This window comes from Panulirus ornatus, chromosome 64 (assembly GCF_036320965.1).
Source record: "Panulirus ornatus isolate Po-2019 chromosome 64, ASM3632096v1, whole genome shotgun sequence".
Classification (NCBI taxonomy): Eukaryota; Metazoa; Arthropoda; class Malacostraca; order Decapoda; family Palinuridae; genus Panulirus; species Panulirus ornatus.
In genome coordinates, this window is record NC_092287.1 from 18,240,448 (window position 1) to 18,255,123 (window position 14,676).

The window sequence follows — 14,676 nt, forward strand, 5'->3', positions numbered from 1 at the left end:
ATATATATATATATATATATATATATATATATATATATATATATATATATCCATAAACAAATTAGGGAGGTAAATGCAAGAGTTTTGGAAAGAGGGGCAAGTATGAAGTCTGTTGGGGATGAGAGAGCTTGGTAAGTGAGTCAGTTGTTGTTCGCTGATGATACAGCGCTGGTGGCTGATTCATGTGAGAAACTGCAGAAGCTGGTGACTGAGTTTGGTAAAGTGTGTGAAAGAAGAGAGTTAAGAGTAAATGTGAATAAGAGCAAGGTTATTAGGTACAATAGGGTTGAGGGTCAAGTCAGTTGGGAGGTAAGTTTGAATGGAGAAAAACTGGAGGAAGTAAAGTGTTTTAGATATCTGGGAGTGGATCTGGCAGCGGATGGAACCATGGAAGCGGAAGTGGATCATAGGGTGGGGGAGGGGGCGAAAATTCTGGGAGCCTTGAAGAATGTGTGGAAGTCGAGAACATTATCTCGGAAAGCAAAAATGGGTATGTTTGAAGGAATAGTGATTCCAACAATGTTGTATGGTTGCGAGGCGTGGGCTATGGATAGAGTTGTGCGAAGGAGGATGGATGTGCTGGAAATGAGATGTTTGAGGACAATGTGTGGTGTGAGGTGGTTTGATCGAGTAAGTAACGTAAGGGTAAGAGAGATGTGTGGAAATAAAAAGAGCGTGGTTGAGAGAGCAGAAGAGGGTGTTTTGAAATGGTTTGGGCACATGGAGAGAATGAGTGAGGAAAGATTGACCAAGAGGATATATGTGTCGGAGGGGGAGGGAACGAGGAGAATTGGGAGACCAAATTGGAGGTGGAAAGATGGAGTGAAAAAGATTTTGTGTGATCGGGGCCTGAACATGCAGGAGGGTGAAAGGAGGGCAAGGCATAGAGTGAATTGGATCGATGCGGTATACCGGGGTTGACGTGCTGTCAGTGGATTGAATCAAGGCATGTGAAGCGTCTGGGGTAAACCATGGAAAGCTGTGTAAGTATGTATATTTGCGTGTGTGGACGTGTATGTATATACATGTGTATGGGGGTGGGTTGGGCCATTTCTTTCGTCTGTTTCCTTGCGCTACCTCGCAAACGCGGGAGACAGCGACAAAGCAAAAATATATATATATATATATATATATATATATATATATATATATATATATATATATATATATATATATATATATATATATATATATATATATATATATATTTCCATTCAAACTTACCTCCCAATTAACTTGTCCCTCAACCCTACTGTACCTAATAACCTTGCTCTTATTCACATTTACTCTTAACTTTCTTCTTTCGCACACTTTACCAAACTCCTTCACCAACTTCTGCAGTTTCTCACCGGATTCAGCCACCAGCGTTGTATTCCCAGCGAACAACAGCTGACTCACTTCCCAAGCCCTTTCATCCTCAACAGACTGCATACTTGCACCTCTCTCCAAAACTCTTGAATTCACCTCTCTAACACCCCTATCCATAAACAAATTAAACAACCATGGAGACATCACACACCCCTGCCGCAAACCGACATTCTCTGGGAACCAATCACTTTCCTCTCTTCCTACACGTACACATGCCTTACATCCTCGATAAAAACTTTTCACTGCTTCTAACAACTTGCCTCCCACACCATATACTCTCATTGCCTTCCACAGAGGGTCTCTATCAACTCTAGCATATGCCTTCTCCAGATCCATAAATGCTACATACAAACCCATTTGCTTTTCTAAGTATTTCTCACATACATTCTTCAAAGCAAACACCTGATCCACACATCCTCTACCACTTCTGAAATCACGCTGCTCTTCCCCAATCTGATGCTCTGTACATGCCTTCACCCTCTCAATCAATACCCTCCCATATGATTTCCCATATATATATATATATATATATATATATATATATATATATATATGTATATATGTATATATATATATATATATATATATATATATATATATATATATATATATATGTATATATATATATATATATATATATATATATATGTATATATATATATATATATATATATATATATAGAGAGAGAGAGAGAGAGAGAGAGAGAGAGAGAGAGAGAGAGAGAGTGAGAGAGCAATGAGTGCGCACTTTCGTTGAAGACATAATGTCCGCCGACACCAGGAATCGAACCTCTAACCGCTTTTGTACGAGCTGGGAACACTAACCATAACTCCATAGCTTGGTGGTTGACGCACTTACCTCCCACACAAGTGGTAGAGGTTCGAATCCTCCTGTCGGAGGGCATTGCGATAGATATCTTACACAAGAATCATATAACACGTAACTTAAACTACTTTTTTTTATGAATTATATACTGAAAAATACTTTTCTGCCTGATACATATACAATACACTTCACACCTAGAATACTTACACAGGATAAACTTTGTAGAACCAAATTATATGAAGCAAACAATACCTCCTCCAACATATTAAGATAAACAATAGTATTTAAAAGAAGTAAAAGGTACCATCTGTGGGTACTATACGTGGGGGTACTACGTGGGTTACGATACACAGGGTGCACTATACGTGGGTTACCATACTTAAGGGGTACTATACGTGGGTTACCATAGATAGGGGGTACTGTAGGTGGGTTACCATACACAGAGGGCACTATACGTGGGTTACTATAGATAGCGTATTATACGTGAGTTACCACAGATAGGGATAATATACGTGGGCTACCATAGATTGGGAGCACTATACGTGGGTTATCATAGATACGTTGTACTATACGTGGGTTATCATAGATACGTTGTACTATACGTGGGTTATCATAGATACGTTGTACTATACGTGGGTTATCATAGATACGTTGTACTATACGTGGGTTATCATAGATACGTTGTACTATACGTGGGTTATCATAGATACGTTGTACTATACGTGGGTTATCATAGATACGTTGTACTATACGTGGGTTATCATAGATACGTTGTACTATACGTGGGTTATCATAGATACGTTGTACTATACGTGGGTTATCATAGATACGTTGTACTATACGTGGGTTATCATAGATACGTTGTACTATACGTGGGTTATCATAGATACGTTGTACTATACGTGGGTTATCATAGATACGTTGTACTATACGTGGGTTATCATAGATACGTTGTACTATACGTGGGTTATCATAGATACGTTGTACTATACGTGGGTTATCATAGATACATTGTACTATACGTGGGTTATCATAGAGAGGGGGTACTACACGCGGGTTATCATAGACAGGGGGGTACTGAGTGAAAAGGGATTTGAAGAGGTGCAACAGAGAGGATATCGCGAGTGGAATGGCCAGAGAGAGAGAGAGAGAGAGAGAGAGAGAGAGAGAGAGAGAGAGAGAGAGGGGGGGGGGGGGGTAACAAAAGGGTGTGGCAAAAAAGATAAGGATATAAGATAACACCAGTTGAACTCCCATTTAGCCAGACCTAACGACCAAACAGCCCCCCCCCCCACCACCCCTTCAAACAACGACCCTGGCTGACTGTCTCCCGTTAAGTCGTTCTTTATAATAACGACTGTAAACGAACCCTGGTTTAAATTATTCTCCTTAAGGACGACCCTGCAAGGTTCTCTATATAGATGTCATTTCTTTGAACGAGACGCGAAGGAACATTAGATTTACAGTAGACTGGACAGAGGAACTCCTGTAGATACAGGTCTCGAGGAACTCCTGTAGATACAGTACCCACGTCTTGAGGAACTCCTGTAGATACAGTACCCACGTCTCGAGGAACTCCTGTAGATACAGTACCCAGGTCTCGAGGAACTCCTGTAGATACAGTACCCAGGTCTTGAGGAACTCCTGTAGATACAGTACCCAGGTCTTGAGGAACTCCTGTAGATACAGTACCCAGGTCTCGAGGAACTCGTGTAGATACAGTACCCACGTCTCGAGGAACTCCTGTAGATACAGTACCCACGTCTCGAGGAACTCATGTAGATACAGTACCCAGGTCTCGAGGAACTCATGTAGATACAGTACCCAGGTCTCGAGGAACTCGTGTAGATACAGTACCCACGTCTCGAGGAACTCCTGTAGATTAAAGAACATCATCATGGCTGCTGCAGCAAAAGATCTCGTCCAACAAAGCTACTGTTATGTTTCAGTGCTGTACAGGGCGATTCAATGCTGTAAAGGACGATTCAATGCTGTACAGGACGATTCAATGTTGTACAGGCCGAGTCAATGCTGTACAGGAGGATTCAAAGCTGTACAGGACGATTCAGTGCTGTAAAGGACGATTCAATGCTGTACAGGACGATTCAATGCTGAACAGGACGATTGGGATTGAGATTGGGGTTCAAAATGCCATCAGATGAAATTTGCCCAGATATATTCGTAAGGCATTCAACAGAGTACCTCACAAAAAGGCTGCTATGCGAGGTAGAATATTCCACTGGAAGGTATGTACACACGGGAAAAAAAAAGGATCTGACCACTTTTTGTGCGAAACAATATGACACCAGGGACGAAGTATTTTAAGATATACCTATTGATTTGGCCTCTTATTGGGAGCCTTGCTTTTATGAAATTCTAATATATCGACTGCAAGAGATTCTTACTATTTTCTGCTATAGAAAATATTAAACTGATTTCATTTCACGATGGAAATAACTACATAAAGTGGAGCTCCGATCATCATTGGAAATCTGTCTTGCACTCACGCTTACCAACCCTTACGAGGCAACATGAGTCGTAGTGATCATTTCGAAATTCATCGAACACTTCTGGGAAGGTACTTTTTTTTTTCATCATTTGTCCATCCATCAGGACTTGTAGCTTTCCATGATGAAACCTCCGGCTACCAGAAGGTGTCAGATGGCGTACCACAGGGATCAAGTCCCTGGTACCCCTATTCTTTTCATGATAGATAGATAGATATGTAGATAGACAGATAGATTAAGAATCCATAGCCGGGGTCTCAAAATCTGAAATCTCAAAATTTGACACATGACAGAAAACTCTTGAGGCAAAACTATAGATGAACAAGGCCATTCATACTGTTCAATAACATTGAGTCACATTAGTAAAATTGTTAGATCAACGGCAAATGAAATGTAACATGTGGAGAGGTGAAAGTTTTACAGATTAGAATATCATTCATAAAAAGGCTGGGAATTATCCTAGAATTAGAGAATTAGCCTAGAATTATCAGCAACAAAGATCGGTATTTTCCTATAGATCTTCCACGGCAGTAGATTCTCTACGTATAGAATTATCAGCAACAAAGATCTGTACTTTCCTATAGATCTTCCATGGCAGTAGACTCTCTACGTATAGAACTATCAGCAACAAAGATCTGTACTTTCCTATAGATCTTCCATGGCAGTAGACTCTCTACGTATTACATGGCGCCCCTTCTCAGAGCAAAAAGGTAATTAACCAAACGGAATGCTAGGATTTATTACTATAGTTAGAGGGGCTAGGTGGAGGGGCTAGGAGGGGCTGGGTGAAAGCTAGGGAGGGTCCTGGCCGGAGAGGCCACATCATGGAAGACTACCTCCCTCTGGGCTGCCACTCCACTGAGGAAAATCCATTATTTCTCATATTAATTGCCCAGTTGGTGGCTTGGGTAGCGGGGCCCTGAGGGATGAAGGACTACAACCTCGCTCATATTAAGGCATGAGAATGGCTATATTACAGAGAGGATTGTGAGTGTATTTATGGTGGTCAGATAAAGTGAATATATATATATATATATATATATATATATATATATATATATATATATATATATATATATATATATATTATCCCTGGGGATAGGGGATTAAGAATACTTCCCATGTATTCCCTGCGTGTCGTAGAAGGCGACTAAAAGGGGAGGGAGCGGGGGGCTGGAAATCCTCCCCTCGGTTTTTTTTAATTTTCCAAAAGAAGGAACAGAGAATTGGGCCAGGTGAGGATATTCCCTCAAAGGCCCAGTCCTCTGTTCTTAACGCTACCTTGCTAACGCGGGAAATGGCGAATAGTATGAAAGAAAGAAAAAGAAATATATATATATATATATATATATATATATATATATATATATATATATATATATATATATATATAGTCTATGTGTTTGGAGAAATATACAGATTTCGGGTAGAAATAGTTCCCTGCTACTGGAAGTGGCGCATCCCTAAAGCTGCAGGACCCCCATGAAGGAACTGCTGGAGCTGTGTAATCAGCAGTGACCCAGGGGCTCCTGCCGCTTCAAGCCTGCGCTACGTTACAGCAGCAGGGGCAGGGCGGACTCACCGTGAAGCAAGTCATTCTTTGACGTGATTGTTCTCTGTTCCGTCAGCTGACCAAGATGCAGCCACGGCAAAGGTGACTTTGCACTCAACCTGTTGACTGGAGCAGTCCGGTAACACACACACAAACACACACACACACACACACACACGTATATATATTCATCTTACTTATTTTCCTTTGTCGCTGTCTCCCGCGTTAGCGAGGTAGCGCAAGGAAACAGACGAAAGAATGCCCCAACCCACCCATATACACATATATATACATACACGTCCACACACGCACATATACATACCTATACATCTCAACGTATACATATATATATACACACACAGACATATACATATATAAACATGTACATAATTCATACTGTCTGCCCTTATTCATTCCCGTCGCCACCCTGCCACACATGAAATAACAACCCCCTCCCCCCGTATGTGCGCGAGGTAGCGCTAGAAAAGACAACAAAGGCCACATTCGTTCACACTCACTCTCTAGCTGTCATGTATAATGCACTGAAACCACAGCTCCCTTTCCACATCCAGGCCCCACAGAACTTTTCATGGTTTACCCTAGACGCTTCACATGCCCTGGTTCAATCTATTGACAGCACGACGACCCCGGTATACCACATCGTTACAATTCACTCTGTTCCTTGCACGCCTTTCACCCTCCTGCATGTTCAGGCCCCTATCACTCAAAATCTTCTTCACTCCATCTTTCCACCTCCAACTTGGTCTCCCACTTCTCCTCGTTCCCTTCACTTCTGACACATGTATCCTCTTTGTCAATCTTTCCTCACTTATTCTCTCCGTGTGACCAAACCATTTCAAAACACCCTCTTCTGCTCTTACTCTCAGCTTTCTTCTTTCACACGCTTTACCAAACTCAGTCACCAGCTTCTGCAGTTTCTCACATGAATCAGCCACCAGCGTTGTATTCCCAGCGAACAACAACTGACTTACTTCCCAAGCTCTCTCATCCACAACAGACTGCATACTTGCCTCTCTTTCCAAAACTCTTGCATTCACCTCCCTAACAACCCCATTCATAAACAAATCAAACAACCATGGAGATATCACGCACCCCTGCCACAAACCAACATTCACTGAGAACCAATCACTTTCCCCTCTTCCTACACGTACACATGCCTTATATCCTCGATAAAAACTTTTCACTGCTTCTAACAACTTGCCTCCCACACCATATATTTTTAATACCTTCCACAGAGCATCTCTATCAACTCTATCCTATGCCTTCTCCAGATCCATAAATGCTACATACAAATTCATTTGCTTTTCTAAGTAATTCTCACATACATTCTTCAAAGCAAACACCTGATCCACACATCCTCTACCACTTCTGAAACCACACTGCTCTTCCCCAGTATGATGCTCTGTACATGCCTTCACCCTCTCAATCAATACCCTCCCATATAATTTACCAGGAATACTCAACAAACTTATACTTCTGTAATTTGAGCACTCACTCTTGTCCCCTTTGCCTTTGTACAATGGCACTATGCAAGAATTCCGCCAGTCCTCAGGTACCTCACCATGAGTCATGCATACATTAAATAACCTTACCAACCAGTCAACAATACAGTCACCTCCTTTTTTTAATAAATTCCACTGCAATACCATCCAAACCCGCTGCCTTACCGGCTTTCATCATCCGCAAAGCTTTTTCTACCTCTTCTCTGTTTACCAAATCATTCTCCCTAACCCTCTCACTTTGCACAACACCTTGACCAAAACACCCTATATCTGCCACTCTATCATCAAACACATTTAACAAACCTTCAAAATACTCACTTCATCTCCATCTCACATCACCACTACTTGTTATCACCTCCCCATTAGCCCCCTTCACTGATGTTCCCTTGCTTTACGCATTTTATGTACCTCCTTCCAAAACATCTTTTTATTCCCCCTAAAATTTATTGATACTCTCTCACCCCAACTCTCATTTGCCCTCTTTTTCGTCTCTCGTACCTTTCTCTTGACCTCCTGCCTCTTTCTTTTATACATCTCCCACTCATTTGCATTATTTCCCTGCAAAAATCGTTCAAATGCCTCTCTCTTCTCTTTCACTAATAATCTTACTTCTTCATCCCACCACTCACTGCCCTTTCTAATCTGCCCACCTCCCACGTTTCTCATGCCACAAGCATCTTTTGCACAAGCCATCAATGCTTCCTAAAATACATCCCATTCCTCCCCCACTCCCCTTTCGTCCTTCGTTCTCACCTTTTTCTATTCTGTACTCATTCTCTCTTGGTACTTCCTCACACAAGTCTCCTTCCTTAGCTCACTTACTCTCACCACTCTCTTCACCCCAACATTCCCTCTTCTTTTCTGAAAACCTCTACAAATCTTCACTTTCGCCCCACAAGATAATGATCAGACATCCCTCCACTTGCACCTCTCAGTACATTAACATCCAAAAGTCTACCTTTCTCTGGCCATCTCTCCTACTTACATGCGTATACTTATGTATATCTCTCTTTTTAAACCAGGTATTCCCAATCACCAACCCTTTTTCAACACATAAATCTACAAGCTCTGCACCATTTCCAACACTGAACACCCCATGTACACCAATCATTCCCTCAACTGCCACATCACTCACCTTTGCATCCGAATCACCCATCACTATAACCCGGTCTCGTGCATCAAAACTGCTTACACACTTACTCAGCTGCTCCCAAAACGCTTGCCTCTTATGATCTTTCTTCTCATGCCCAGGTGCATATGCACCAATAATCACCCGTCTCTCTCCATCCACTTTCAGTTTTACCCATATCAGTCTAGAGTTTACTTTCTTACACTCTATCACATACTCCCACCACTCTTGTCTCAAGAGTAGTGCTACTCCTTCCCTTGCTCTTGTCCTCTCACTAACCCCTGACTTTACTCCTAAGACATTCCCAAACCACTCTTCCCCGTTACCCTTGAGCTTCGTTTCACTCAGAGCCAAAACATCTAGGTTCCTTTCCTCAAACATACTACTTATCGCTCCTTTTTTTCTCATCTTGGTTACATCCACATACATCTAGACACCCCAATCTGAGCCTTCGAGGACGATGAGCACTTCCCGCGTGGCTCCTTCTGTTTCCCCTTTTAGAAAGTTAAAATACAAGGTGCCTTTCCACACCTCCATTCCTTAACTGCCATATACAACAATGTTTCTCAACCTTGTGTCGGCCCAAGACCCATTTCTAAACGTCATGTACAGCTGTGCCCTCCCCCCCCCCCACCTTACTCAAGTTTAGATAAGAAAGATTATCGAACACAGATCCCTCATTCCTCTGAGTCTCCCACAACAACATCTTGTGCTCAGGTCAGACGTCAAACTTTGCCTGAACAAAAGCGTTTCGATTTCGCTTTTACATATCTATGATAAAACACTTCATATAATTTGCAATAATTCCAAAATTTTTGGATTACGTCAAACGTATATACAACTGGCGATGATATTACAGGTGTAAGCCGCCTAATTCACCGCCTCGCGTACGAAATAATCTTTGATGTTTACAATGTCAAAAATGGAATTATCTCCCAGATGATCAAAAAAAAAAAAAAAGTGTGTGTGTTCCTCTCCGCGTCTCACCCCAAGACCCGAGTTGTCGCCCTCTTCAATCCCTTTTGCTTCGTGTGAACCCATCCATACATGTATATGTTGTGTGGGTTCCATCTGGCCCACTTTAAGATCCGCTTGATGGTAGAATATACCGTGATTCGGTGCCCACCATCCACAGCCAGGCCCCACAGACTACTCCATGGGTTATGTCGACTGTCTCATATATACCTTGGTATAATCCGATGTCGGTACGTCGCTCCCCGTACACCATATCAGTCCAATCAGTCTGATGCACAGCATACCTCTTAAGCTACTAGATGTTCAGGCCCCTGTACCTCCTAAAGCCTCCTTTACTCCTTTTCATCTCCCCTCCAGGTCCGCCCTTCTGGTAGTGTGTGACAGGCGGGCAGGCAGTCACCGACCAGGAGGGAGGTGGTCCTACCAACCCCCACCCCCGTTTATCGTCACGGCTGCAGTCTTGACTGAAACAATTTCCACATTTCTACTTTCCTATGGACCTTCCATGGCAGTACACTCCCTACGTATGACATGGTGCCCCTTCTTAGCCTTTTTCCTTTTCTTTTTCTTTTTTTTTTCTGTGGCCACTGCACTAGTTCTGGTGGGAATGGTCTGTCTCTGTCCCTAAAGACGAGAAAGGTAGGTTGCTACCTCTGTTATCCTGCAGTAGATAAGCTCATTATGAACCAGCAGGTCTTATGTCCCTCTTTCCTGTACCTAAGGCACTTCACGTCCTCCAGCACCTTACAGTGAAGACTCGCTCTCAAAGGATCCTGTCTCACTCACCTCTGCCGCATCTCATTAGCTGAATTTTTCTTCTTTTTTTTTCCGATTCACAAATACCGTCAACTTTCTCCTTTCATCCACTACCATACCCTGACAACAGTTCTGGTGCTTCTCTCTCAGTGAGGCTAGAGCCGCGTCATCTCCACAAACAGCAACTGATGCAACTCCCATGCCTGCCTTACCAACCCAACCCTCCAGCATATTGTAGATCTGCCCCTCACTCCAAGACCCTTGTAATCACCTCCCTCACCACCTCGTCCATGAACAGATTAAACAACCGTTGTAACATTACAAAACCTTGATGTAGACCCACCTTCACCGGGAACCACTTACCTTCCTTTCTACTTGCACACATGCCATACTCCCTCGGTAACAGAACTCTCGATTGATTTGATGACTTTCCATTTCACCCATATTTTCATAGTACAGTCCACAAGGCCTGTATGCCAACCCCACTACCCGTTTTCTCTAAATCCGTACATCATTTTCTTTGAGTGTTTTCCCCACACAAACTTTAGCAAGATAACACCTGGTCCCTACATCCTCTGGCTCTCCTGGTTGATACCTCACAACCAGATGCACTGCGCGTGCCACTACCCTCTCAAACGCCACTTTCACATACACGTAACCAGTTAATCCCGTAATGTGAGTAAACATTTCTGTCTCCCTTTGCCTTCGTAAAAGGGTACCATACGTTCATCTCGGTCAACAGGCACCTCAGGGCCATACAAACGATGAATAGGCTGACTAACTAGAGAAACAACACTCCCACTCCCCCTCTGGAACACCTCGGCTGCAATCCCATCCACTCCTGTCGCTTTGCCACACTTCATCTTACGCAAGGCTTTCACTAACTTCTCTCTTTTCACCTGACCATTTGCCATGTGTATCTCACTCCGCATGACGCTTAGTACTAAGCTCACCATATCTGTCATTCCAATCATCTAACATATCTGCCATTTCCATCATCTGACACACTCATCAGTCCAAGATACTTCCTCTGTTTTCCACCTCTTCTTAGCCTGCTATCACTTCCCCGTCCGCTCCCCTTACTCTCATCCCTCATTTTCTTTTTTTCACCGGATGGTTAAAAGGGCAAAAGGATGTGTCTGGACGGGTAGGGGTAGAGTTGAGAAATAAATCGTTTATATAGAATACGCAGATAGATCGTATACAGTGGTTTGCTGGAAATATATTTGGTGCGTTATTCTCGCACCGCCGGTAGACTAGGGCAGGTGGCTGGGTGTGTGTGTGTAGTGATGATGTTAGTTGGTTTAGAAAGAAAATTGGATGAAGTTAGCAAAGAATTATTCATCGTATCCCAGCCCACTGCCTTGTTGGAGTATGCTGTTCTCGTCTCGACACCAAACTTTATCAAAGGGAAAGAAAAAATAATGTACAAATACAAAGAGGAGGACCAAAACTAAGTCCATTAAACAAAGAGAAACTTTATGAGGAAACTTTCAGAAATTAGAGAGATCTATAAATATTTTTCCCCCGGTAGAAAAAAAACGTAGACTTCAGATCTACCAAAAATTTGTGAAATGATAAATAGTTTTGAAGTTATAACAAACGACAGGTTCTCTACATTAGACGGAGCCACATTGGCCAGAAATAACGTCCTGGAGTGCAATGAAAATGTCATACTACAGACGTGGGCTAAAGATCTTTCACCCAAGAGGTTTATAGAAGTTTGGAACAAGTTATCATCTAATGATTTCAAGGCGAGAGTTATCACTGCATTTAAATCACGTCAAGAGAACTACTTAAATGATGCCAATTATCAGTAGATATACCCATTTCTTAACCCATTTAAGAGGGACAAAATAATAGGCACTTATTTCGTCGTCTTTCCTGATTTCGACCACCTCCCCAGAGTCTCTGGGGTTTGAAATTAGTTGAGAACATCTTCCATAAACGCTTATCGATTGAGAAATCCTTCCTGGTATATTTTTCCCTATAGCTTCCTTACTATACTTCTATACTTTCTATACTATTCCTTCTTAGTTGTTTTTCTGCCGGATGATGTGTCTAAGGGTGTGGTAGGTAGGCTGGTGTGAAGGGAGCACACTCTGCATTGTGGCGTTGTCTCCTTCAATATATATTAAGCAATGAAGAGTCCTTTTTTGACATCCTCTAGGAACTCCATCTATTAAGAGTGCAGGATCCTATCAACATCCTGTAAGAGTTCCATCTATATAGATTAAGAACACAGAATCCTACTATCATTCTCCAAGAGTTCCATCTATATAGATTAAGAACACAGCATTCTACTATCATTCTCCAGGAGCTCCATCTATATAGATTAAGAAAGTGGAATGCTGTCAGTGCCCACAAGAAGATAACCTCGTCATAGACCATCAGGTCGTGTGTTCTCTGTCCTTCCCCTTAAACTGTTAATGTCCCTTTGTACTCTCGTAAGAACCCTCTCCCCTCACTCTCTCTCTCCCCTTCTCCCCTCCCTTCTCTCCCATGCGCACCTTTCCCCTCTCCCCTCCCCCCATGGCTACTCATCGTCACCGACACCTCCACTATTAGCTAACGAGGTACAGATATTTGGTGTCGCTAACGATGGTTAACGGTCATCAGGAGGGGTCGCGACGCGCCATCTGTCATTGGGGAGCGTCAAGCCAGGGTCATGCAGGGTCACCACACGCTGCTAATTACCTCTAAACTAACTGTTGCTGTCGAGGATTCACGAGCGGACGAGTCTTTTGTGTGGCAAAAGATGGGTCATGGATGTGCACCCACGTATGTGCACCCACGTATGTGCACGCACGGATGTGCACGTCGTCTTAACCTCTTTTTTTTTTTTGAGCAGTGTGACCCTGTGCACGACGGTACGACCTCTTGGTCACGACGGTGTGAGCCTTGAAGCACCATCGCATGACCCATTTCCTGTGTCACCGTGGTAGCGCCAGGAACAGACGAAGAACATGACCTCATTCGCTCACATCCACGCTCTAGTTGTCATGTATAGTGCACTGACACCAGAGCCCTCTAGCCACCACCAGGACCCAACCTTTCTATGGTTTCCCCTAAGCTCGTCACATGATCATGTTCATTCCATTAACAGCACTTCGTCGCCTGTACACTATACCGTTCCATTTAGCTCTATCCCTTGCACGCCTTACACCCTCCTACATGCTCAAGCCTCGAACACTCAGAGCATCTTTCATTCCATTCTTCCCCCTCCTCCGTAGATTCCCCCTTTTTCCTTGTTCTCTCCACTTCCGACATGTACATCCTCTTACTCAACCTCTCCTCACTCATCCTTTCCAGCTGTCCTGATCGTTTCATCTCATCCTCTTCAGCTCTCATCCATACTCCTCTTCTTACCATCTCTCTCTCTCTCTCTCTCTCTCTCTCTCTCTCTCTCTCTCTCTCTCTCTCTCTCTCTCTCTCTTGCCTTATCATTTCTCATTCAATCAACCATCCTCATACCACCTATTTGTTCTCATGGCCTAAAACAGTTCATTTCCAACACATCCATCCTCTTCCTCATATTTTTTGTTTAAAGCCCACGGCCTTACGTCCGTATAGCAACGAAGGAACCATTATGCTATCAGACATACCTATGTTTTCCATTTTATATGTTAACTGAGACGGCACAGGCTATACTCTACCACGGCCTTCTCATTAACGCCATATATATATATATATATATATATATATATATATATATATATTATCCCTGGGGATAGGGGAGAAAGAATACTTCCCACGTATTCCCTGCGTGTCGTAGAAGGCGACTAAAAGGGGAGGGAGCGGGGGGCTGGAAATCCTCCCCTCTCACTTTTTTTTTTAATTTTCCAAAAGAGGGAACAGAGAAGGGGCCCAGGTGAGGATATTCCCTCAAGGGCCCAGTCCTCTGTTCTCAACGCTACCTCGCTAATGCGGGAAATGGCGAATAGTATGAAAGAAAAAAGAATATATATATATATATATATATATATATATATATATATATATATATATATATATATATATATATACTTGGGAACTTATCT